The sequence below is a fragment of the Gopherus flavomarginatus genome, chromosome 12, assembly GCF_025201925.1.
Source record: "Gopherus flavomarginatus isolate rGopFla2 chromosome 12, rGopFla2.mat.asm, whole genome shotgun sequence".
Classification (NCBI taxonomy): Eukaryota; Metazoa; Chordata; order Testudines; family Testudinidae; genus Gopherus; species Gopherus flavomarginatus.
In genome coordinates this window covers 7,447,317-7,470,231 of record NC_066628.1, presented here as the reverse complement: position 1 = coordinate 7,470,231, position 22,915 = coordinate 7,447,317, and the positions used below count along the sequence as shown (strand labels likewise).

At 45.6% G+C, this 22,915-nt stretch overlaps 1 pseudogene; it reads left to right on the top strand.

The window, feature by feature from the left end:
• The first annotated feature begins 3,213 nt into the window (after positions 1–3,213).
• Positions 3,214–22,147, top strand: LOC127033309 (butyrophilin subfamily 1 member A1-like; annotated as a pseudogene).
• The last annotated feature ends 768 nt before the right edge of the window (positions 22,148–22,915 follow it).

The following is a 22,915-nucleotide window of genomic DNA, read 5'->3' as shown; positions in this document are numbered from 1 at the left end:
AGGCTTCCTGCAGCAGCCATGCGGGGTGCGTTTGCCCCGTGTGGCAGCGCACAACCCTTCTGGCCAGGCACGGGCGGCTGCACTGGAGTCCTGCAACGCGCGGCTCTGGCTGCACCCGTGGAGAGGGGCTGGGAGGGAGAATCGCCGCTCGCACACCCCCACTCGTGTGTGCACGTTAGTGCTGCTGGGGAGAGGGGGAAGAGGCTGGAGCCCCGCACTCCCTCGCCCACCCACCTCAGCGGTTACTGCAGCTCTCGCTGCTCCTGGCCCTTGCACCCGTGAAGCAGCCCGTACATCCCCCTGTGGGTGACGCTGCTCAGGGGGCACTTTGCACCCCACCGCCTGGAGAGCTGGAGCAGAAGCAGCACCTATGCCTGGGCAGCGACAATGCCTCCTCCCGTCCCTCACTTTCTTCTCCCGCGCTGTGAGCCGGGCACCCTGCTGCAGCCCCTCCATGCCGCGAAGCCGGCGGCACTCTGCCTAGTGCCGGAATGTCTTGAGCTGCCGCCACAGCAGCTGCCCCCCTCCCGCTGGCACGCCACACCGTGCAGGGACCCAGTGCTCCGGCAGCTCCCAAACACCCCGTTCAGGTGCCGCTTTTGAAAAAGGTGCTGAGGGGAAGCAGCTGCTTCCTCTGCACCCCGCTAGCAATGCTACTGAGTCCCACCAGTCTATGCTTGTTTCCCAGAATCAGCGTTCCACCGCATGAACCTGCCTCATTAACACAATTATGTCCACATTGCCCGGCCCGCGCTTTGAGAGAAGTCTGTGTCCATGTCCTCATCACTCTCATCGCTGCGCTGCCGTTGCCTCCTCGCCTGGTTCTTCAACTTCTGGTTCTGCATAAACTGCACGATAATACACAAGGTGCTTACAATGCTCATAACTGCTGCAGTGAGCTGAGCGGGTTCCATGCTTGCCTTGCTATGGCATCTGCATGGAAAAAAGGTGTGAAACAATTATCTGCAGTTGCTCTCACGGAGGGAGGGGCAACTGACAACTGTAGCTATCCCACAATTCCCTCACTCTCTGACAAACATTTGAATTCTGAGTTGAGCTTCCAATGCCTGGAGGGTCAAAAACATTGTTGCGGGTGGTTCCGGGTACATGTCGTCAGGCCTCCCTCTCCCCTCCGTGAAAGCAATAGAGAAAAATTTGTTTCTTGCCTTTTTTTCACTGTCACCATATGTGTACTGGATGCTGCTGGCAGATGCAGTACTGCAGTGCTACACAACAGCATCCCCTTGCTTTGCCTATGGCAGATGGTGCAGTATGATTGGTAACCATCCTGCTACCTTGCAAAGGCAGGAGGATGCTGCTGTGTAGCGCTGCAGTACCGTGTCTGCCAGCAGCATCCAGTAGACATATGGTGACAGTGAAAAAAGGCAAGAAATGATTTTTTGCCATTGCTTTTGGGGGGGGGGGGAGTGGAAGGGGCTGACAACACATACCCAGAACCACCCATAACAATGTTATTGCTCTGTCAGGCATTGGGAGCACAACCCAGAATTCCAATGGAGGGCGGAGATGGTGGGAACTGTGGGATAGCTATCCACAGTGTAACACTCCGAAAGTCAACGCTAGTCTTGGTACTATGGATGCACTCCACTGACTTAATGAGCTTAGTAGGGACATACACAATTGACTGTGTAAAATCACTTCCTAAAAATTCACTTTTATAAATTCGACCTAATTTTGTAGTGTAGACATAGCCTTAGTCTGACTCACACTCATCCCAGTGGGAAAGTACCAGGTTAAGATGTTGTCCAGTGACAGGTAACAGGATCACCTGACCCTGCAGTGTCAAAGGAGCCTCCCAGGAAACTTCTCAAGAAGGAGGGAGATTAGTATCTTCACAGCTCTATTGTTCCAAGTTGAGTACATAGTGTCTAGCAGGCATTCCCCAGGTTCAAATACAGTTGTAATTGCTGAATAGTCAATATCTCGAACTGTCTATACAGAATTGATACATGCATACAAATAGGATAATCATATTCGGTAACTATATTCAGAACCTTTCCAATGGCATCTTACCTGACCCATATTGCATAACATATATTTTAGTTACACCATAATCATATAATAATAATATGAAGAATATGGGGTGCAGCGTCACAATTAGTATTTCCAACCTATCACTTATTCCGGGATAGAACTTTGTTTGGTATCCAGTCAGAAATCAGGATTCCTTAATCCTATTCTCTAATTTCTCTTTTCAGCCTCAGACTGAGTCTTGTCCATACAGATGGTCAGAGCATCAATCTTCTGATGTTACAGTCATAAAAAAGGAGGTTCACCTGAAATTCCAGTTCAGCACTGCAAAGGTATTATTAATATTATTTCTAACTATCCACAGGGGAATTTTAATTCGGGTGACATCATGTAAAAAGTCATTATTATTAGTGACATTTACTGCAGTTCACACAAATGCCAGAACAAGTTGTTAGGCCTAAATAAAAATATAGCAGACAAAACCAGGTATGCCAACCTAACCAAAGTCAAGCTAACAAAGGTTTGTGGGTAATCCCTAAGTAAAAAAAAACAAACTAAAAAGCAGCATGTCTCACGAAGCGCTGGAAAAAAGTAAAATAAGGGAGGGGCTGCATTCCTGGTATAGTACCAACTGTGCTGTGTTAAAAACAGTTCCTTTAAAGAACTAATAAAAAATCCCAGCCTCCCTGTTTTCACTCATTGGTTCAGTTCTCTGTCTGTTTTAACTCCCCTACATTCCTAACTTCTGGTGCTTGCTAAAATATTGTTAATCACCTAATGCTGTAAAACATGTATACTAAAAGTGTCTAGTTTCTAGTTGTTAAAAAAAGGGGGTAAGTTGCTCCAGTAAATAATTTATAATGCAATAAAACTGTCTACATAGGCTTATACTAAAATGTAAGGAACAGGCTGGTTCTCTCAAAAAACAAGCTGCTCTCTATTGATGCGTGCACTTGTCAATAAAAAGCTTTTGATCGAACCTTGCTGATGTTGCCTGTCTCTCTCGCGGTCAAACAACAAACTTTGCCGTCTGGGTTAAAGTCCCTGACAAAATCTCTTCAAAATCACTCCTGTATTCAGGGCATTTGGAGTGCTGGAATGTTTGAATCTTCTGGTACTGACAGTTTTATCTCAGCAGCAATGTGGCTGTTTCTTTAAGAGGAGATTCTAAAATTACACACAGCGTTTGCAATTACGCTGTTTCCAAAAACCCCTGTTACTTTCACTTTCAAACTCAGTAAATGCTGCAAGAGGAAAGCACCTTTATCAGTGTGGAACAACAGGATTCTTTCAATAATAATAGTAATACAACTTGCTAGAAAAGGCTTTGATCAAACTGCAGCTATTTTATATCCAGAAGTAGTCACTGGGCATCTGGAGAAAATGAAATAATTGATATTTTAAGGACTATCTCGACAAAGCATGAGGATTTCAGAAGCACAGACCACACCTTAAACACCATGAAATGTCTCAGAAGGATCAGTCAGGTAGGTGAACTCTGGCTGCTTGACTTTATAATATTCAGGGCTTTTTCTTGGTCAGATTGTTATTAACACAAAGACTTGATAATCCTATGAGAATTTGTTTTGCTCATAATGGAAACAGTGCCTCATGTGTACAGTCAAAATACGTACCCTCAAACTGCATTTCAGATCAGTTTCCTAGCATTGCTGGATTTTTACAGTACATTCAATCAGTAATTTGTTTCCTCTGTTACAGTGTTTCACTCAAGAACCCTGATTCCAATCCAGTTTTTAGTGATGTTAAAGGGAGATTTGTAACAAAGGAACTTCCTGTATTTAGAATATAGGAAGAAACATAGGGCTGCAAACTCAACTGCAATGAGTATAGTTTCCTGGCCTGCTTGTAGGCAGTAGTTTTCGACTGACTCTGGGGCTAAATCCTTTTGCTTCTGATACTTCAAAGGAAAAAAAAATCTAATTTTGTCCAGAATCAATGGAATCAAATTACAGCCTTTAGTCATTTTGAGCTCAGTGGGAATGAAGCATGTGCCTAAAATGAAGCACCCTTTGAAATGTATTGCTGAATATCTTGGTATTTGTCTTCTGCATGCATGTCAAGTGATCCACAACAACCACTGAGTGATCAGTTTGTACACACTGCATTGTTATCTTGTGATAAATTAATGTTGCCTTCTATCTTTGTGGCCACAGAGCTGTAGAAGGGTGGCCAGCAGGGGTGATTTCTATGGTCCTGGGTTTAGGGAAGATTTGATGGCATAATGGCAAGAAAGACCCATGTAACAAACTGTGAGACAGGTTATTCCCTGTGTGAAAAGCCATCAGTGGGGAGAATTCAGGAGGGTAACTCTGGACATGATTTAAAAAAGGGGAATTATTTCTCATTGAAAAAAAAACTGCATGATTTTTGTTTGTTTGATTTGAAATGTCTATAGATTTTTCCTTTTTATATAAAACCAACAGCTTGAAGTCATTTGGAAAAAAATGGACACACACTTTAATTTTGGGGGAGCGGGTTTTGGGACTTTCCCATTTTCTTGCTCTCACTCTCACTTTTTTGTAAAAGAAATTATGCAGAAGAAACATAATAGCAATAATAAAAATAAATCTTCATTCATTCGTCGTATGATATTCCACTCTGTGTTAAAATTCTCTATTCTGTCCTGAGCACAAGGTATCCCCATTGCTGGTAGTGCCTCACTCCACTCAACTCTTGGTGTTTTATAGGACAGGGATCTGTAAAAGCTACATTGAGGTTGAGTAGAATCTAGAAGTCACTGTTGTAGATTTTTAAGAATCAAGTCTGTACTTTTTCAGTTGTCTTAACAAACACTTCTTGTCCTCTTCACTCAAGGATTCAATATAAATGTCTTCATTAGTCAACTTCTGGATGGAAGTCTTTGCTTCTTCCAGTACTTTGCAATGGATAGCTCTCTGGTTGATCCAAATGTAGCTTCTGTTGCTGGAAAAAGATCTACTACTGTTGTAGCAGATGCCTGGATGGCCTTGTTTAATGACCCAAGTGGTTTCAACAGTAGACTTACAAGAGAGAGAATGGCAATAATCTTCTCTGAACATAGTAGCAAAAGTAATCCACCAGCCTCACTACTTAGATCCATCCCATCTTGGCAGATACTTTCTAAAGCCGGTAATAACCGCTGGAGTAGTTTTAAGACAACAGGCAAGGATCGCTAATGAGAAAGCCAGAGGGTTTTCCCAGGTTGGAATAATTTGAACTTCAGTCCCAGTGCATCATCTATATTTTTCCAAGATATTCAGTGTTTTTGGACTCTTGCTGAAAAAAGAATATAATGAAGACATTAAATTTATAGCTTTTTTTAATGTCTTTTGAAGAGTCTGTAGCTTGTACTAGTACTAGTAACATAGATGGCCTCTGCAGTGTGTATAGGAAAGCTTAGGGTTACACTTTTCTCTGAGCGAAGGTTGTACTCCACCATATCTTCCAGAGATGTTTGCAGCTCCATCAAATGCACAAGCAGCCATCTGTTTGGATCCAACTGATAAGCATTTAATTATTCATAGTATGCTCAAATGTCCCCCAGAATCCATACAGTGTCAGATGCCCTAAATATTCCAGGGAAGACACCTGTTGAGTTTTGCAAGGTCTTTTGGACCTGTTTTGGGACTGACTTGCTCCAGGTTTTTCAGGAGAAGGTCAGGGAGACAATATTACCACTTGTTGTTGAGCAATTCTCACCCTTTTGCTTAAGAAGGGGTACCTTGGGGAGGTAAAGGATTGGAGATCTGTGTCCTTGTGTTGCTCCAGCTATAAACTTTTCTCAAAGGCCTTGATAAAGAGACTGAAAACGGTGATTGGGTTGGTTGTGTGCCATGACCAGATCCATTGTATCTTCAATAGGTCCACTTCTAACAACCTTTGCCTATTGTGGGATTTAGTTTTGTCTAAAAAATATTTGATTTGCACGTTGGTTAGTTTCCCTGGATCAGGAGACAGCTTGTGATCAATGCTGGGATTGCTCCATGAAATGTTGGATTTGATCAGATGCAATATTCAGAACATTATTGAAAGTTACATAGAAACAGAGAAATGCAATTAAGTTGAGTGCTGCAGGGTCTTGTTTTGTTTTGCCAATAATGTATCGTCTTCATAATTTTCCATTTTCTCTGTAGCCAGGTTGCCTTAAATCATTGTGGCTGTGTTATACTCAATGCATTTTATTTTTGTTATTTTATCCCCCCGTCCTGTCATTTAGATCAAGTTACACTGAGATGAAGGGTCTTTCAATCTACCACAGCTCCAGAGCCAGCTCCTCTCTACCTGATTTCATCATTTTCTTCATTACATTTTATGTTCACAAGCTGGAATCAGGTAGGAATGTCTGTAGCTTCTGCTGCTTCTTACAAGATCTATTCATTTGTATGATTTCTACAATTGTGACGGGTTCCCTCGTCAGGACCTCCTTGGGACTGTCACTTGATGTGCTGAGATACCACCGAACCTAACCCTTCTGCCAGCCTGGGTACCCCTTGCCTCTGTCTTGCCAAGCTAGAACCTCCAGGCCTCCTCCAGCACAGACACAGAGAAAGGACCACACCCCTCTCCAGAATAGAGACACTGAGATCAACTCAGCTCTGGGAAGGCTCAGTTAAAAGGGACTTGCTTCAGCACTCAAGTGCAGAGCCCCAGTGGAACCTGAACCCCAGATAAATTCATCTTACACCGTATAAAGTTTTATACGATATACATACATATTGTTTGCCCTCTTTCTCAAAATGAAGAGAGATATGCACAGACTGTTTGCCCCCCAGGTAACAATGACTTACACTGGGTTTATTAATAAACAAAAGTGATTTTATTAAGTGCAAAAGGTAGGATTTAAGTGATCATAAGAGGTAACAGATAGTAACTCACTTTGTTCTAAGCAAAATAAAACAAACACTCAAGGCTAAGCTTAATACACTAAGAAACTAGTTTCATGTATTATCTTACCCTCTAAGATGTTCCAATAAGCTTCTTTCACAGACTAGACTCATTTCTATTCCAGCCCAATCTGTTCAGGCTCTGTTAGTTCAAGCAGGCACCTTGGGCTGTAAGCAGGGGTGTCCTCAGGATTCCCTCTTTATCCAGCCTCATACCCATTTATAGATTTGGCAAAAGGCAGGAATCCTTTGTCTTTTTCTTTAAACTTTCCCCCTGCAAATACACGTATCTTTGCAGGGACCTGTAGACCCTGACTCTGTGGGTGCTGCGGGGCTGGAGCACCCATAGGGAAAAAAGAGCAGATGCTCCACACCCACTGGCAGCGAAGCTCCCACCACCCCACCTTGCCTCCTCCCATTGTCCCCTACTGAATGTGCCATGTCCTTGTTCCTCCCCCTCCCTCCCAGCACTTTTCCCACCACCTAACAGCTGTTTGGTGACTCTTAGGACTTTCCAGGAGGGAGGGGGAGGAGCAGGGCAGAGGCTGGGGGAAGGGGTGGAATGTGGGTGGGAAGGGGGCGAGGCTTGGGTGAGAAAAGGCAGGAAGGGCAGGGATTTTGTGGAAGGGGGTAGAATTGGGGTGGGGTGAGGGCGATGCAGGGGTGGGGCTATGGGGGGGAATTGAGTACCCACAGGGCAGAGGGGAAGTCAGCACCTATGCAGAGACCTCCATTCCCCCCCACCCACACAGGCATCCCACAGACTTACAGGAAAACAAATCCACTGACATCCCATCGTTTCTTGCTTAAGAGTGATCCGGTTCCTGAAGTACCTTAATGGCCCTCACTTGGCATAACTACATTAGTAACAGTAACATCAGTTTACACTTCATATTTCGAACTTCAGAGAAAAGAATGATACATGCATACAAATGGGATGAACACATTCAGGAGTTTATAACCTTTCCAAATATATGTCACATAACTGGAAATGCTTTATTCAAACTCTGTCATATCATATTTAGAAGCATATTTCCATAAAGAATATGGAGTGCAACATAACAACAATTACCCTATTTAACTACACTATGCAAAACTGAACAAAAATCAGCACAAATTCCCAAGCATATCAACATCCGTAAAAAATAAATGATTTGTTATGAGCTGGACGAAATCTTGTTCTGGATTGAATTGGCCTTGTTCAAATTGGTGTGTGAGTGCACCCTTTCACTGAATACAGCTGTAAAAGAGAGTAACGTAGCAGCACCTAAAACAAGGCTAAATAGAGTCTGTGCAGAGACTAGGGCTATGTCCACACTACAAACTTTAGAGTGGCACAGCTGTAGCACTGCAGCTCTGCTATTGTAAAGTCTCCCCTGTAGCTGCTCTATGCAATTAAACCACCCTTAACGAGCGGTGGAGGAGACATACTCTTGCCGCCACAGTTCTGTCCATACCAGCACTTTTATCGGTGAAACTTAACGTCGGTCAGGGAGGTGACGTGCCCGACAAAAGTTTGACCGACAAAAGTGCTAGTGTAGACCACACCTGTGGGTGTGTGGAGGAGGGGGCAAAAACAGGGAGGAGGTTTTCCTCTGGGTATTGTGACCCAGTGAGTGTGGGAGTGTGAGATTTGAGAGAACAAACACACAGAATTGACAGCAGACAAGAACAGAGAAAGTGGCGGAGACAAAAAAAGCAAAGAAGCCAAGCAGGAGCCTGTGACCACAGGGTGACCCTGGAAAAAGCTACAGAGAAAACTTCTGAGTCTGTTGTTTAGAAAGGCTTGGGGGCGGTAAGCTACAAAACTGCTCCTTTTGCTTTTGGTTCCTCCTGCATTTGGAGAAGCAGGACTTGGTACATTCCTTGTAAATAAAAAAGATTGCAGCAAAGAGAGTATGGTGCTGTATCAGTGTCAACTTCTAACAGGCTCCAAAATTGGACTAGCTGCGGAGGTTGAAAAGGGGTAACAATACAGTAAAATGTCTCCCCAGGCCTTCAGAATTAATAACTACACCTCGTCCATCCAGTTTCTTAATATGGCCCTCCTTGAGTGTCCTCCTCAACATGCCCATTGTCTTCTCAAAAACCTAATCAGCTTGGACTGTGCAGGTGCAGATTCCATAGGAGCCAGAGGGCAAAGGAGATCTAGTGTTTGAGACACTTCATTGGAGGTCTCCTGGCCACCTATCTATCTATCTCCCATTTTGAAACTGAGGGAGAGACAGGGGGAGAAGTATTAGCTCAAACATCCCAGCTGACTTCACAGAGTTCATGAGCAAAATACTCCCTGTGAGCATCAAGTCAAGCCAGTGGTTAACTGTCGGAAACCTTCTTCTCTTTCTCTCTATTGGTGCCAGCTGAGCAGTCTCGGACTGAAGCAGGGGTACTGTGGAAAGGCCCGTGATGAGGTCATAGAACAGAAGACTGTATCATACACAAAAGCAGGCAGAAATAAAGTAGCACAATCTGGCATCTCCTAATATTTAAGTGCTTTGTTTGGCAACCTTAGCTCCTGATTGCTTAAAGCAGGGATTCTCAAACTCGTGGTCATGACCCCTCGGGAGTTGCGAGGTTATTACATGAGGGTCATGTGCTGTCGGTCTCCACGCCAAGCCCCGCTTTGCCTCCAGCATTTATAATAGTGTTTAAATACTAGTGTTTAAAAGTTTTGTTTTTAATTTATAAGGGAGGTCACACTCAGGGGCTTGCTGTGTGAAATGGGTCACCAGTACAAAAGTGTGAGAACCACTGGAGTAAAGCATTTAAGCTTATGCTTAAAGTTAAACACATGCATAAGTTTCCTTCCTGAAGAAAGATTCTTTCCTGAATGGTACCCTAATAATGTTCTTTAACTTGGTTTATATATTTTATACATTCAAAAAACTTAAACTGTTTCAAACAGAAAGCAACAATTTGAAAGGTTTGCAAATTCTGTCTGGAGCTGCTTGTAAAGATAATGGCGGAAAATATTTCAACTTCCACTAAAACTAATTATGGTTATCCAAATGCATTGTTTCTTGTAAAATTCATGTATAAATTCTGGACACATCCTAGTCAATGACAAAACACAGCAATAGAGGCACAGAATAGGAAATACGCACAAAGAGATTCTAGTTTATGAATGTCATTTATTAAAAGGGAATATGATGTACATTTACTTTATTTGTTTTATCTTCTTTGTGCATCTGGCAGCTCGGTTCACAGTGATTGGACCTGATCAGCCTGTCACTGCCATTGTGGGTGAGGACACTGTGTTACCCTGTCACTTGTCCCCCAGGATAAGCGCTGAGAACATGGAGGTGAGATGGTTCCGATCTGAGTTCACTTCGTTTGTGCACCTGTATCAGCATGGAAAGGATGAGTATGAGCAGCAGATGCCAGACTATCATGAAAGGACAGAGCTTTTGAAAGCCAGCATCATGGATGGGAATGTTGCTTTGAGGATTTCGAATGTCAGACCCTCTGACGAAGGAGAGTACCACTGTTTTGTTCAAGATGGTGTCTTTTATGAAGAAGCTGTATTGGAACTGATGGTCGAAGGTCAGTAAAATGTGTCTGTAAGGATATATCTATACTTATCTCTGGAGCAATTGATCCAGCAGGGGTTGATTTATCGTGTCTAGTGAAGACGCGATAAATCAACCGCCGAAAGCTCTCCCGTCAACTCCGGTGGAGTCAAAGAGGGAGCGTCCGCAGTCGAACTACGTAGTGAAGACACCGCAATAAGTAGCTCTAAGTACATTGACTTTAGCTACGCTATTTGTTTAGCTGAAGTTGTGTAACTTAGACCAACTTAGCCCACTCCCGCAGTGTAGACCAGTCCTAAAAGTCCACAAAAGGACTTAGGTACCTATCTCCCCATGTCAGACACTGAAGTCCAAAATTCAGGTGCCCCTGAAATCCTCCAATTAGTCATTAAATGAGATTCTAAATTAGTCATTGGGCCAGAGAGAGAGAGTGAGAATAATCTGTAGGCCAATGATTAGACTCTGACATGTTAGAAGGTGACCCAAGGTCTAATCCTCCTGCTCCAATGACTGCAAAGAATTATTTGTCCTAAGTGAAACAGCTTCAGCAGGAGAGAATGAAAGAGCCCCACATCAGAATATCCCAGAGCCCAGTGGTCAGAGCACACTCATGGGCAGTAGGAGGCCCCTGTTCACATCCTTTTCCCTCCCCATTAAGCAGAGGGGGGTAGTTGAACCAGGGATCTTCCACATCTTCAGCAAGTGCTCTAAAAACTGGGATGAAAATTCTGTGGGAGGTACCAGCACCAGTGCAGATTGTAGAAAGTGGCTTAGGTGACTGACTCCAGAAGAGTGTTCCAGGCTGTGGGTCACAAGCAGAGATAGGGGTCTCACACCAGCCTGGGTTCAGGCTCTGAAATTTGGCACAGCAGACCGCTAGGATACACCACTCTTATCAACATCTGTTCTGGGCTGTTTTAGGCAGCTTCTAAACAGCCAGAAGAGGAGATGATGGTGCCTAAGCCAGCCAATGGGAAATGTCAACCAGAGAGGTGTGTCCTAAGCCCCGGCCCCACACTGACAGATGGACAGCTAAGTGCAGGCTGCAGAGAGGTTCCCGTCTCAGCTGGTGATCCATGAATGGGAACCAGACACCTGAAGCCAGACAGCATAGGCGCCTAAATCATTTCTTCAGGGCTGGATTAATGCTGGGGCATTAGGGGCTGCAGCCCAGGGCCTCAAGCTAAGGGGGGCCCTGCAAAAAGATCTCCGTGCTGCCAAAGTCCAGATCATTTTTCAGGGGCCCTCTTAGCCCTGGGCCATGGGCTGCAGACACTAAAGCCCCTGCGTTATCCAGCCCTGCCTGGCGGGGGTGGATGCAGCTCCACGTACTGCCATATCTCCCCTATCCCCCACCCCCGGAGCTGCGAGCATTGGCTCACAACAATCAGGGAGGGAAGCTCTTTGCAAGTGCCTGCAGGTGCCTCCCCCCCATCTCCTATTGGCCAGGAACCACATCTAATGGTAGCTACGGGAGTGGAGTCTCAGGCAAGAGCAGCATGTGGAGCCACCTGCCCCACCCTCCAGAGGCCCCAGCCAGGGACATGCCTGCAGCTTCTGGGAGCAGCGTGGGCCAGGGCAGGCAGGGAAGGTAGGTGCCCTGCACCCCAGCCTCACCTTAATTACAATCAAAACAAAAACTTTATTCAGCGAGAGTTACAATTGCATTGGGACCCACTGCACCATCTCAAACACCACTGGGGAAAAGGGATGTATTAGGTCTGCCACAGCTTTTGGACTTGAATTAATTCATGGAAGCTGTATGGCCTGTGTGAGCCAGGAGGTCAGACTGGATGATCACAATGGTCCTTTCTGGCCTTTAAAAATCTATTGGATCTGTGAACAAAAAACCTTCAAAGCCTAGAAATCAGAAATCCAAGGGAAATTCTTTTGCATTCCTTGCCCACTTCACATCACCTACTAAGCTGCTGATTACTCACTCCCACGCTCTGTAAGGCTTTCACTTCCATCTCTGAGGCCGCAGGACTGCAAAATGCTTAACAAGTACTTAAGTCTCATTAATGTCAAAGTTTCCTCTTTCTACGAATATCAGTTATAAAGAAAGTGTATTTAATCATTTTATTGAAAATGTAAACTTTTATATGCTAGGCTGTATATGTATATCATTTAACACTGATTTATTTTACTCTAGCTTCAGGCTCTGCACCTCAAATCTCTGTTGAGGGTTATCAGGATGGAGGGATCCGAATGGTGTGTCAGTTGTCGGGATGGTACCCAGAGCCCGAGGTGCTGTGGAGAGATCGCAGTGGGCAGCCTTTATCTTCTTCTACTAAAACAAAATCCACAGATGGACGTGGGCTCTTTGAAATAAAAAGTTCTATCATTATAACAGAAAATTCAAACCAGAATTTATCCTGTTCTATAAGGAACGCTTACTTCAACCTAGAAAAGGAACCCTCAACTTTTTATATATCAGGTGAGTTACCACCAAAACCAAATACTTATTTCTCAAACTGGAGGGGAAAAAAAGGAATAAGAAATAAAATCTAGGTTGCTAAATAATACAAAACTTAAAATATTTCCTCACCAAACACTACGTTAAGTTAAGGTTCAGAACACAATTTAGGATAAAATACATTCCAGGGATATAGTAATTATCCCAGAAACAAGCCGTTTTGACACAGGAAATTCAGAATTAAGGTTAAATTTAAAAGAAATCCAAATGTATTTCTGCATAGAAATGCACTATGGATATGACTGTAATAAAAACCAAGATGGTTGGTGTTTGAAATCCCACAGAAGAATAAACTGGTCTTTTATTTACATCTTTTTATAAATGTATGTTTAAGCTGAAATTAGATTTCTTTTTCTCATACAGCCATCACAGGGCAGCTTTAAGGTATATTGGGGGCCCTACTGATTGGTTGGACTTTCCACTTCCTGGTGGTCTGGTGGATCAAGGACTAGGTTTCTTGCCCCAGTGACTATGGAGAGGGAGATGTGATGTGCTGTGATCTCTTCAACATAGAGGAAATTTGTGACTGTTGAGTCTCTGGCTCATGAGGGGTCAGAAGCAAGACAGGGACAAGAAAGTCTGGAGCCCTGGGAACAGTCATTTGAGTGTGTCACTCACTACAAGGTCCAAGTTTCAATATGAAATTTGGTTTCTCACCCTCTAGCAGACTTCATGCAGGGAAGGGTGTTGCCATAAGAACAAAATGTTGTGGGCCTGATCCAAAGCCCATTAAAGACGTTAATAGGATTTGGATCAATTTCTACACACCCATTTAGCAGATCAGCTCCTATGCTAGCTGAAGTGAAGAGTATTTTAATATTTATCTGTCCTCCATTAATTATTTATTTCCACTTTTAAAACGTCAGATTTTCTTTTACTATGGAAGTTTGTTGCTGTTACAAACATTTTAATTTTACTTAAATGTAAATTGTCTGTTGATTCCCTATAATTTTTCTTCCTGTGTGTTTTAACTGTAGAATTAATTTCATGGAAAGAAGGTACGTTCCCCTGAGTTGGCTCCTGGGTTGGATGATGGGTTCAGAAGCCTGGTTATCCAACAGCATGAAGACTATGCATAAGGACAACCAGAATTAAAATATAAACACACAAATGCACTATTCATTTATTTATATATAAATAAAATAAAATCCACACGCTCAGCTGTGTGCACACACACAAAACACCTTAAATGAAAATTGGATTCAAAAGTTGATAAATACCAGAATTCAGGTTCCCTGTGTGTTCTAAGTTTGGCCCCTTTGTCTTCTATGCACTATGATACAGTTTATAATACCATGATCACATACTATTTCCCCTTGCCTCCGAAAGTTGGGATTAAACTTTCCAATGTACATTACTTTGCATTTATCAACATTAAATTTCATCTGCCATTTTGTTGACTTGTCACCCAGTTTTGAGAGATTCTTTTGTAGCTCTTCGCAGTCTGCCTGGGTCTTAACTATCTTTAGTAATTTTGTATCATCTGCAAATTTTGCCACCTCACGGTTTTATCCCTTTTTCCAGATCATTTATGAGTATGTTGAATAGGACTGGTCCCAGAATAGACCCGTGGGGTTACCACTGTTTACCTCTCTCCAATCTGAAAGCTGGTTGCACTGTCTCTTTGCCCAACCACCCTCAGATGTAACCCCACACTCCAGCTCCTTGTCAGATTTGACTCCCCTTCCTCTTGCCTGTTCCCCTACTGCTTCCCAGTCCCAGTGTTCTTGTCAGGCCTTGTTCTAGTCTGTCCCTTTGCCCTCGTTCCCCATCCGGTCTCAGTTCTCACTTTCAGTCCTCCCATTTCCCTGACTGGTTCCCAGTGTCCTTACCCAGAGTCTTGTTCCACCTCATTCCCAGTCACAGTTCTCTCTCACCAAGCACTTTGTTCCAGTCTATTCCTTTTACCACCTTCTGGGTTTAGCTTTCTTTCCTCTTAAATTCTAATCTGTCACCTTCTACCTCTGCTCTGCCTAGACACCGGCAGAATGGACACTGAGAGCACAGGAGAGACAGGCCCCTGCTGTCCATTTTAGTGCCCAACCTCACACCAGCTTGGAGCAGCAATTGCAGGGAAAGCTCAGCTTTGCCCTATTATCCTTGACCTGGAGTGTGAGGATGTCACTTGTGAAGTCTGGTCAGCAGTAGGGGCTGTGAGGGGATGGAGCAGGCTCTGTGAGGACAAAATCTTCAGAGAATTTAACTGTTAAACTCTAAGAACTCTGAGTGTGCACACATAAAAATTTTCAAAGGCTTATCAGTTAGCCAAAATTATTGGTTGGATTTTCACAGGGACGGGGCACATCCCTGACACAAAGGTCACACCCTGCTGAATATCAAGTTTCTGCTCAAAAGCCTGGGGCACTAAAGCTTCTCCTAGAAAAGGTCATCAGATGTTTATTTTATTTTTGAATGTCAAAACAATGAGTTATTCTCCAATCTCATTCTCAGAAACAGTGGAACCATTTTGGCTGATGGCTAAAGTCTGGCAAAATAGTGAGCAACTGAAAAGAAGGTTCTATAGTGGGAAGCGTGGAGCCACCTTAATTACAGATGATGTGACCAGGCCCATTTATATATGCGGGGGGGGGGGCAATGTGGGTCATGTGAAGCCCTCGCATCAGCAGGATGTGGCCCAGGCAGGCCCCTCCTCTTTTTTCCCTGCAGTCCACGCAGCCTTCCCTCCCCCCGCACTTTTCTGGTGGTGTCTCCCAGGCCCTTTTTTCTACTGGTGTCTCTGTATGCTGGAGAGAGGAAACGGAGACGGAGAGGCTGGTAGCATGTCACATAGTATTTAATACACCATTCAATACTATCAAAAGTGTGTGAGCAGAACCTCTCTTTAAAATTGGTTTCTGCCAGTTTTTGTCTTGCAGGGAGCAATTTTTCCCACCCTTGTTTCAAACAAATCCTGATGTAATACATTTTTCTAGACTAAAAGTATACTCTGTTTGTCATTCCAAACTATAGTGTAGTGTTTCTTATTTCCGAACTAATGTGGGCTTTGTGTTTCAGATTTCTTTTTACCACGAATGTCTCCTTGGCCGGTGGTTTGCAGTGTGACTCTGGTGATTTCATTGGTGTTCATCAGCCTTACTCTTTTTCTGTTCATGTTAAGAGGTAAAGCTCTAATGGGGAAAATGCAGTGTAATCAGAATGAGATTTTCTCCTTAGAAAAGACCATTTAGACTTTTCTACATGAGAAAGTTACATAAGCTTAAGGTGTGAAATTAAATGGATTTTGTTAAACTAATGCAAACCTCTGGGCGGACACATCAATTTAAGTGGAGTTTATTTCAGGTTAACTTAAACCTGTTACTCTTCATCTTAAAATAAGCCTAACACTTGATTTCTACCAGTTTAGATTATCAATGGAGCCTGAGGGAGCTAGGGTCCCAGCTCCCACTATAATTAATGTGGTTTGGGGGTTTTAAGTACCTTTGTCTTGAATGAAAATCCTTGCCTTATGAAGTTTCTGCTGTTTAATTCTGGTGTATTCAAAAGATTATTACAATATTAATGAATGGCTTTTCATTTTTGTTATGGAAGGCTCTATCTGGGGATGCCAGTATACAGAGTCTTCCAAGTTTTTCTTTTTTTTAACTTTGTTTTAGTGTGTGAGCAAATGTTCTGTTATGGGGAAGACAGGCTGTGTTGTTAGTTTGGGGTTCTGCAAATTTTCATGAAGAGGAATCTGAACAAGTAACAGAATTTGCTCATTATCTTGATCTCAGGTTAAAGTCAATTCTTGAGATTCTCTAGGAGCCAAATACCATGGATCTACACTCCAGCTCTTAAACAGTCTCTTCGAGGAACCCCTTCAGTCTGTCACACATCCAAAAGATCTCAGTCTTTCTTCAGAGTAGGCCTTACAGCCTCATCACCTCCTTAACTGAGCCTCTGGACTCCAGAACTCGGGTTTTCACACCAAGAGCTCTCCCCAGATAGTTTACACTTAGACAGACTCCTGAACAGAGGCTTTTATGCTCTTCAGGGACTTATGTGCCACAGCAAGTTTTTCAAGTGACACGAAACAGCCTTTTCAAAACAGAGTATGATACATTAGTCAACTGGCATCAATTCTTGGTGTTCTCTGGGAACCAATCCCTGATGCTAGGTGAAGTTCTTGAAAGAAAGGATTGCCTGTGTGCTGTTCATGACCATCTCTGTTCTAGGACAGGTCTCTGTGTAAATAAATCAAATTACATTTAGAAAGTACCCAAACTCTGTGTCACTGATTTTTCCTCCACTGGGCACCCAACCTGCAAGTCCCTGGAGAGCTGCAATGGCTTAGTACAGCAGCATCGTTATTATTACACAAGGACTCATAATGAAAAGATTCTTTTAAATCTAGAGTCACTAAAAAAGTCCCTACATAATTTTATTTATATTTTCTTTTTTAGGGAAACATCTCAACACTATCAGTAAGTTCCATTTTCTCCTGGTAGAACCAATGATATGCTCTGAAATATTTTTGAATGAATGTGACAATGTCAACTTGAAAATCATAGATAATACTAATTGCGTAACTTGTTATATTGGTAATGGGTAGGAAGCCAATATTGTACATGTGTCTTCAGGAGACAGCATGGAGTGGGTGACCGGGGGGACTGTGCACTTGATGCCCATGGCAGAAGTGGCTCCATGCCAGCTCCATAAAAAGAATTTCCAAGAGGGACTGATGGCAGCCCAGGATTGAAGTGAGGATGTGGTCACCTGAGTCAGGATTCTGTGCACTAAGTGCCCACAGCCCTGGCACATAGGCGAGGCATGTGAGTTATAAGCGTGACCTTTCACCCAGCTCAAGGCTGGCATAAAGGCCACAGAGAGAGTTTTGGGCTGCCTTGTGCTTTCCTTATAGAGCTGCACCTGGTCAGACTCCTAATGCAGCTACACCAGTGTGAAAAGTGGCTTACACTGGTGTGGCTTGTCCTGTGTCCAATCCCTAGGATTGTACTCATGTAAAACAATGCACAGTAGACAGGCCAATTGATCAATGATTGGGGGCCAGGCTGTGGCTGGTTCCACCCAGGAGAAGCTTTTACAGGATGTCCTTTTGTTTCTGTTTATTATTTAGGTAAACTTCAAGCAGACCTAGGTAAGGGCATTTTTGTTTTGTTTTGTTTCTCTCTGTGATGCAGCCTTTTCTGTGATAATGAATCCTGCATTTGTCTGTCTTAATTCTCATCCCCATCTATGTGTTTGCTTCCAGAGTGGAGAAGATCCCTAAGTGATACAGGTAATTACAACTCAGATTTAATGAATGGGAGATCCTGCTCCTTTTCACTGCACAAAAAATGAGGAAAGTGTAGTCTAATATTGTCCCTGTTCAGAGAAGACAGAGTCCTGAGGTTTCAAGGAGGGAGAGGAAAGGACTACCAGAACATGCCCTCCTGACACATTTCTCCCATAATCCTGCTCCAAGTGAATGAGCAGTTATTGTCCATTAGGATCCCAGCCCTAGTGTCAGGTAGAGGAACAAGAATGACCAGTCCCTAGAGTTCAAACCAAGGAGTCTTCTGCATCTTTTGTCTTCTCTCCTTTTTCCTCTCTCCACCAAATCCCAACTTTCTGCTGTTTTTAACCATCCTTGCCACTTTCTCCTTCATGGAGTAATTTCCAAACCCTCTTTCTCCTCTCCCCAGCCCTAACTTCTGCCTCTTGGAGAAGCTCCTTGCTTCTAAATCAAAATTCCAATTTTAAAAACTGAAATCTGGACTGATCATTCTCCTTGGCTGGCCCTGATGACTAGCTACAGAACTTTAGTTTGAGATTTATTGAAATCTTGTCATTATCTACAGAGCTCAGATATGTGGCAGGATGGAGCAGGCATCATGCTGGCATCAACAAGAGAGAGCCAAGCTCCAGGGTTTTAAAATGAAGTGAGAGGGCACATCAGGGAAAAAAATAATTGTGACCATGTGAATATGAGTGGAAATCTATTGGGGCTTCCCCATGATTCCAGGGTCTCTAGTCCCCATCAGGGGAAGAACAGGATGAGAAACATTTGGAGTCTGTCTCGGCTCAGCAAATCTTGCTCTGTCACCTCCCTGAAGAGTGACGCTCCCCTGCACTGTGCTGACGTCTCAGACCTGCTCCCCACATCCTGGAGGAAGGAGATTCCCTGAGTCACTCTCCAGCTAGGGCAGATTCTGTCACTGACCCCATCAAACCCTCCCCCAGGGCCGAGCTCTGCCCCTAATGCTCTGATTTCTCTCTCTCTCTCTCTCTCTCCCCCCAGTGACTGTGACTCTGGATCCAGACACGGCTCATCCCCAACTTGTCCTGTCTGAGGATTGGAAATGTGCGACATGGGGAGACACGTGGCAGCGACTGCCCAACAACCCTGAGAGATTTGATACCTGGGGCTGTGTGCTGGGCTGTGAAGGATTCACCTCGGGGAGACATTGCTGGGAGGTGGAGATGGGGGATGGGGAACGCTGGGCTGTGGGGGTGGCCAGAGAGTCTGTGAGGAGGAAGGGACAGATCAGCCATAGCCCTGAGAGGGGGATCTGGGCTGTGGAGCTGTGGTGGGGTCAGGTCCAGGCTCTCACATCCCCTGTGACCCCCCTGCCCCTGAGCCGGGTCCCCAGCAGGATCCGGGTTTGTCTGGACTGTGACCGGGGGGCAGGTGACATTTATCGGTGCTGGTGACGAGGCCCCGATCTTCACTTTCCCGCCGGGCTCCGTCCCTGGGGAGAGAATCCGACCCTGGTTCTGGGTGGGGCCGGGATCCCGGCTCCGACTGTGTCCCTGAGACACATGGCAGAGAGGGGAACTGGACAGCAGCCTCTCTAGCCACACACAGCTCAGTCTCTATGACCTTGGAGGACTCCCATCTTCCCAGCTTCTGGCTCCTCATCTCTATGGCCCCTGGAAGCTCCTCCCCCGCCCTCTCTGCAGCCCCAGGGATGCGAGGGGGGAAGAACCCCTGGAGCTGCAGGAGGGGCAGGGAGGGAGGGCTGGGCAGGGGGTAGCACTGACAGCCAGGTTGGGGACAGGCACATGTGGGGGTGGCAGGGACACAGAATTAATGAATCGGTTTGTGGGGTTGTGGAGCAGCTGGAAGCTCCAGGGAGCGTTTTGTGCAGATCTGTGGGATTAGATCTCACTGGGGCAGCAAGAGGAGAAGGGATAAAATCGGGGAAAGAAGGGAGCAGCCAAGGGGGATGATCTGTGGGAGGGAGGAGAGGAGAGTGGAAGAGACCCAGGAAAATAAACAGGGATCAGAAGTGAAGGCTAGAAAAATGGTGAGTCTTGTCCGTACTCACATACACCACAGGACAGGTCAGACTGACCCAGGTCAGCACCGTCCAGGGATTAGTTTTGCTGGAATCCAGTGATATTTGTCATGAACCTGAGCTGTTTGGAGCCCCTTTTTGTGTAGATTCAAGGTGCTCAGGGTCCATGCAGCGTTTAGCTAGTGACCTCTTCTAGTGCAGGTCAGCATCTGAGTTTAACCCTTCATAGAGCAACACAGGAGTTCAGAATCCCAGTGAGAAACCTCATCTCCCTGCTGGGCTGGGTTTTTTAATCAAGGAGTCTTTCCTTCATCACTGCTCAGTGCTGCTGGCAGGGTGGCAGCCTGGTCTAGCAGTTCGGGCACTGGACTGGGCCTTCGGATACCTTGGTTGTATTCCCAATTCTGCCATTGACCTGCTGCATGACTTTGGACAAGTCACTGCCCTCTTTGTGCCTCAGTTCCCTTCCCGGCCCTTTGTCTTGTCTACTTTGTCTGCAACCTGCTTAAGGTGGACATTGTCCCTCATTGTTTTTTATGCAAGGTCCAGATCTCATCTGGAGGCTGTGGGAGCTGCTGTGATCCAAATATAACTAATAAGTTCTATGATACAAATCAGTAACAACATCAACAGCTTGTAACTGCCCCATCTCCAGCCTGAAGGCAGCACTCTCAGAGACCAGCCTGCAGCTCTTATGATTCAAGCGTCACTGATCATGTAACAGCTTCCGTTCTGTAAAAAGCACAGGTACCAACTTTCCATTGTGTCGTTCGGGGCAGAGCGGCTTGCCCTGCCCCTACTCCACCCCTTTCCCAAGGCCCCATCCCAACTCTACTGACACCATTCTGCCCTGTCCCCTGAGGGTGCCACTCCTTACTCCTCCTCCTCTCCCGCCAAAGCCCCCTGAGTTCCACAGTCAGGAGGCATGGGTAGGCACTGATCAGCAGGGCCTGCCAGCAGGACACATACAGTCAGCACCTATGGTTAAAAAAGTTCCCTTATTTCCCCAATGGAATCTGGGTTTGACAAGGATTCAGCTTCTTAGATAAAGTCTCCCATGTCAGGTACCTTTAAAGACTATTTTTTTCCCCTTCTTGCCCTTTTGCCAGATGATTTATTTTTCAGTAGTATTTCCCACACAACAAAGACTTTGGAGAGCTGAATGATGCAGATATACGTGTAACAGGCAGCTTCCAGTGAAATTAATCTTGTAACTAAAATCCAAAGTTATTGCCCATTAAATTTGGCAGCAATTCCCTAACTTGTACTCCTGGGCAGCTTCCTTTATAGGAACCATTGTGTGAGCTCTGTGTACCTGGGATCTGTCACACACCACACGGATGAGGGTTTGAGCTGCTTCATAGAACAGTTTCAGAGCCTCCTGGTGCTCTCTGCACATCCCATCTCCTCCTGCTCCTTTCACTGCCTGAAAACTCAGCCCTTTGGCTATGTCTACATTTGCCAGCTGCCTGTTTGGCCTGAGGTTTCTCCTTTGCACAGTTTCTCTGCACTGAGGGCAGGAGGCAGAAATTGTGGCCACACTCCAAAGTGACAGGCGTGATGAAGTGGGCATGTTCTTAATGTTTTCTCTGAATAATGTGTGGGTGCCTCAGTTTACCCTATGCAGTTCTTACGTATCTAGGTGATGGGATAAGGGTGTGTGATTGTTGCAGAGCCCTAGAGGGCAGGGGTGTGCAGGAGTCTGCACAGACAATGGCCAACACCCTGTCTCCTGGCAATTGATAGCTTGAGCCCTCCCCCCCGCAAGGTGCCAACTGAAGGTGTTGGAGAACAAAGAAGTCAGGTGGCCTCCTTGCCCAGGACAGAGACAATGGCCAGAGGGGAGAAACTGGAGGGAGTTTCAGTTTGGAGCTGGCTGAGGAGATGCAGGGAGGCCCACAGCCTGAGTATGGGCCCTCTACCCTCCAAGATGGACCTGACTGAGGGCTCCTGTTTTCTATACCTACAAGCTCTGTTTTAGACGATGTTCCTGTCATCTAGTACATCTTCTGTTTTACTTGCTGACTGAGAGTCACAGTGAATTGAAGGCAGTGGGGGGTGCATGGCCCAGAGGATTCCAGGGGCCTGGGATCTTCAGCGGTGGGGGCCCCTGCTTTGGCGGTAATTCGGCGGCGGGAGGTCCTTCCGCTCCGGGACCCGCCGCTGAAGTGCCCCGAAGACCCGCAGCGGAGCTCCCCGCCGCCGAATTACCCCCGAAGTGGGACCTGCCTCCGAAGTGCAGCCGGGTCTTCGGCAGTAATTCGGCAGCGGGGGGCACTTCCGCGGCGGGTCGCGGAACGGAAGGGCCCCCCCAGCACCAAATTACCGCTGGAGACCCAGCTGCACTTCGGCGGTGGGTCCCGCTTTGGTGGTAATTCAGCAGCAGGGGTCCTTCCGCCCCCAGAGGAAGGACTCCCTGCCGGCGAAGACTGGGAGCGGAAGAAGCTTGAGGGGCCCAGGCCCCGTGAGAGTTTTCCAGGACCCCCGGAGTGAGTGAAGGACCCTGCTCCAGGGGCCCTGAAAAACTCTCATGGGGGCCCCTGCGGGGCCTGGGGCAAATTGCCCCACTTGCCCCCTCCCCCCCCCCAGCAGCCTTGTACAAGAAGATGTGGGAGCAGCTGGAGCAGTAGCCAGGCATCCCTAAGACTCCTGTCCCCAACCAGATGGGGGTCTTCATGATTGGGTTCCCCATCAGGGGATCTGAGGAGGACGGGATTGGAGCTGAGTACGAGGGAGCTGGAGGACAGTGAGAAGGAGCGAGAGGACTGTGAAAGCGGGAGCCCAAGAAAGAGC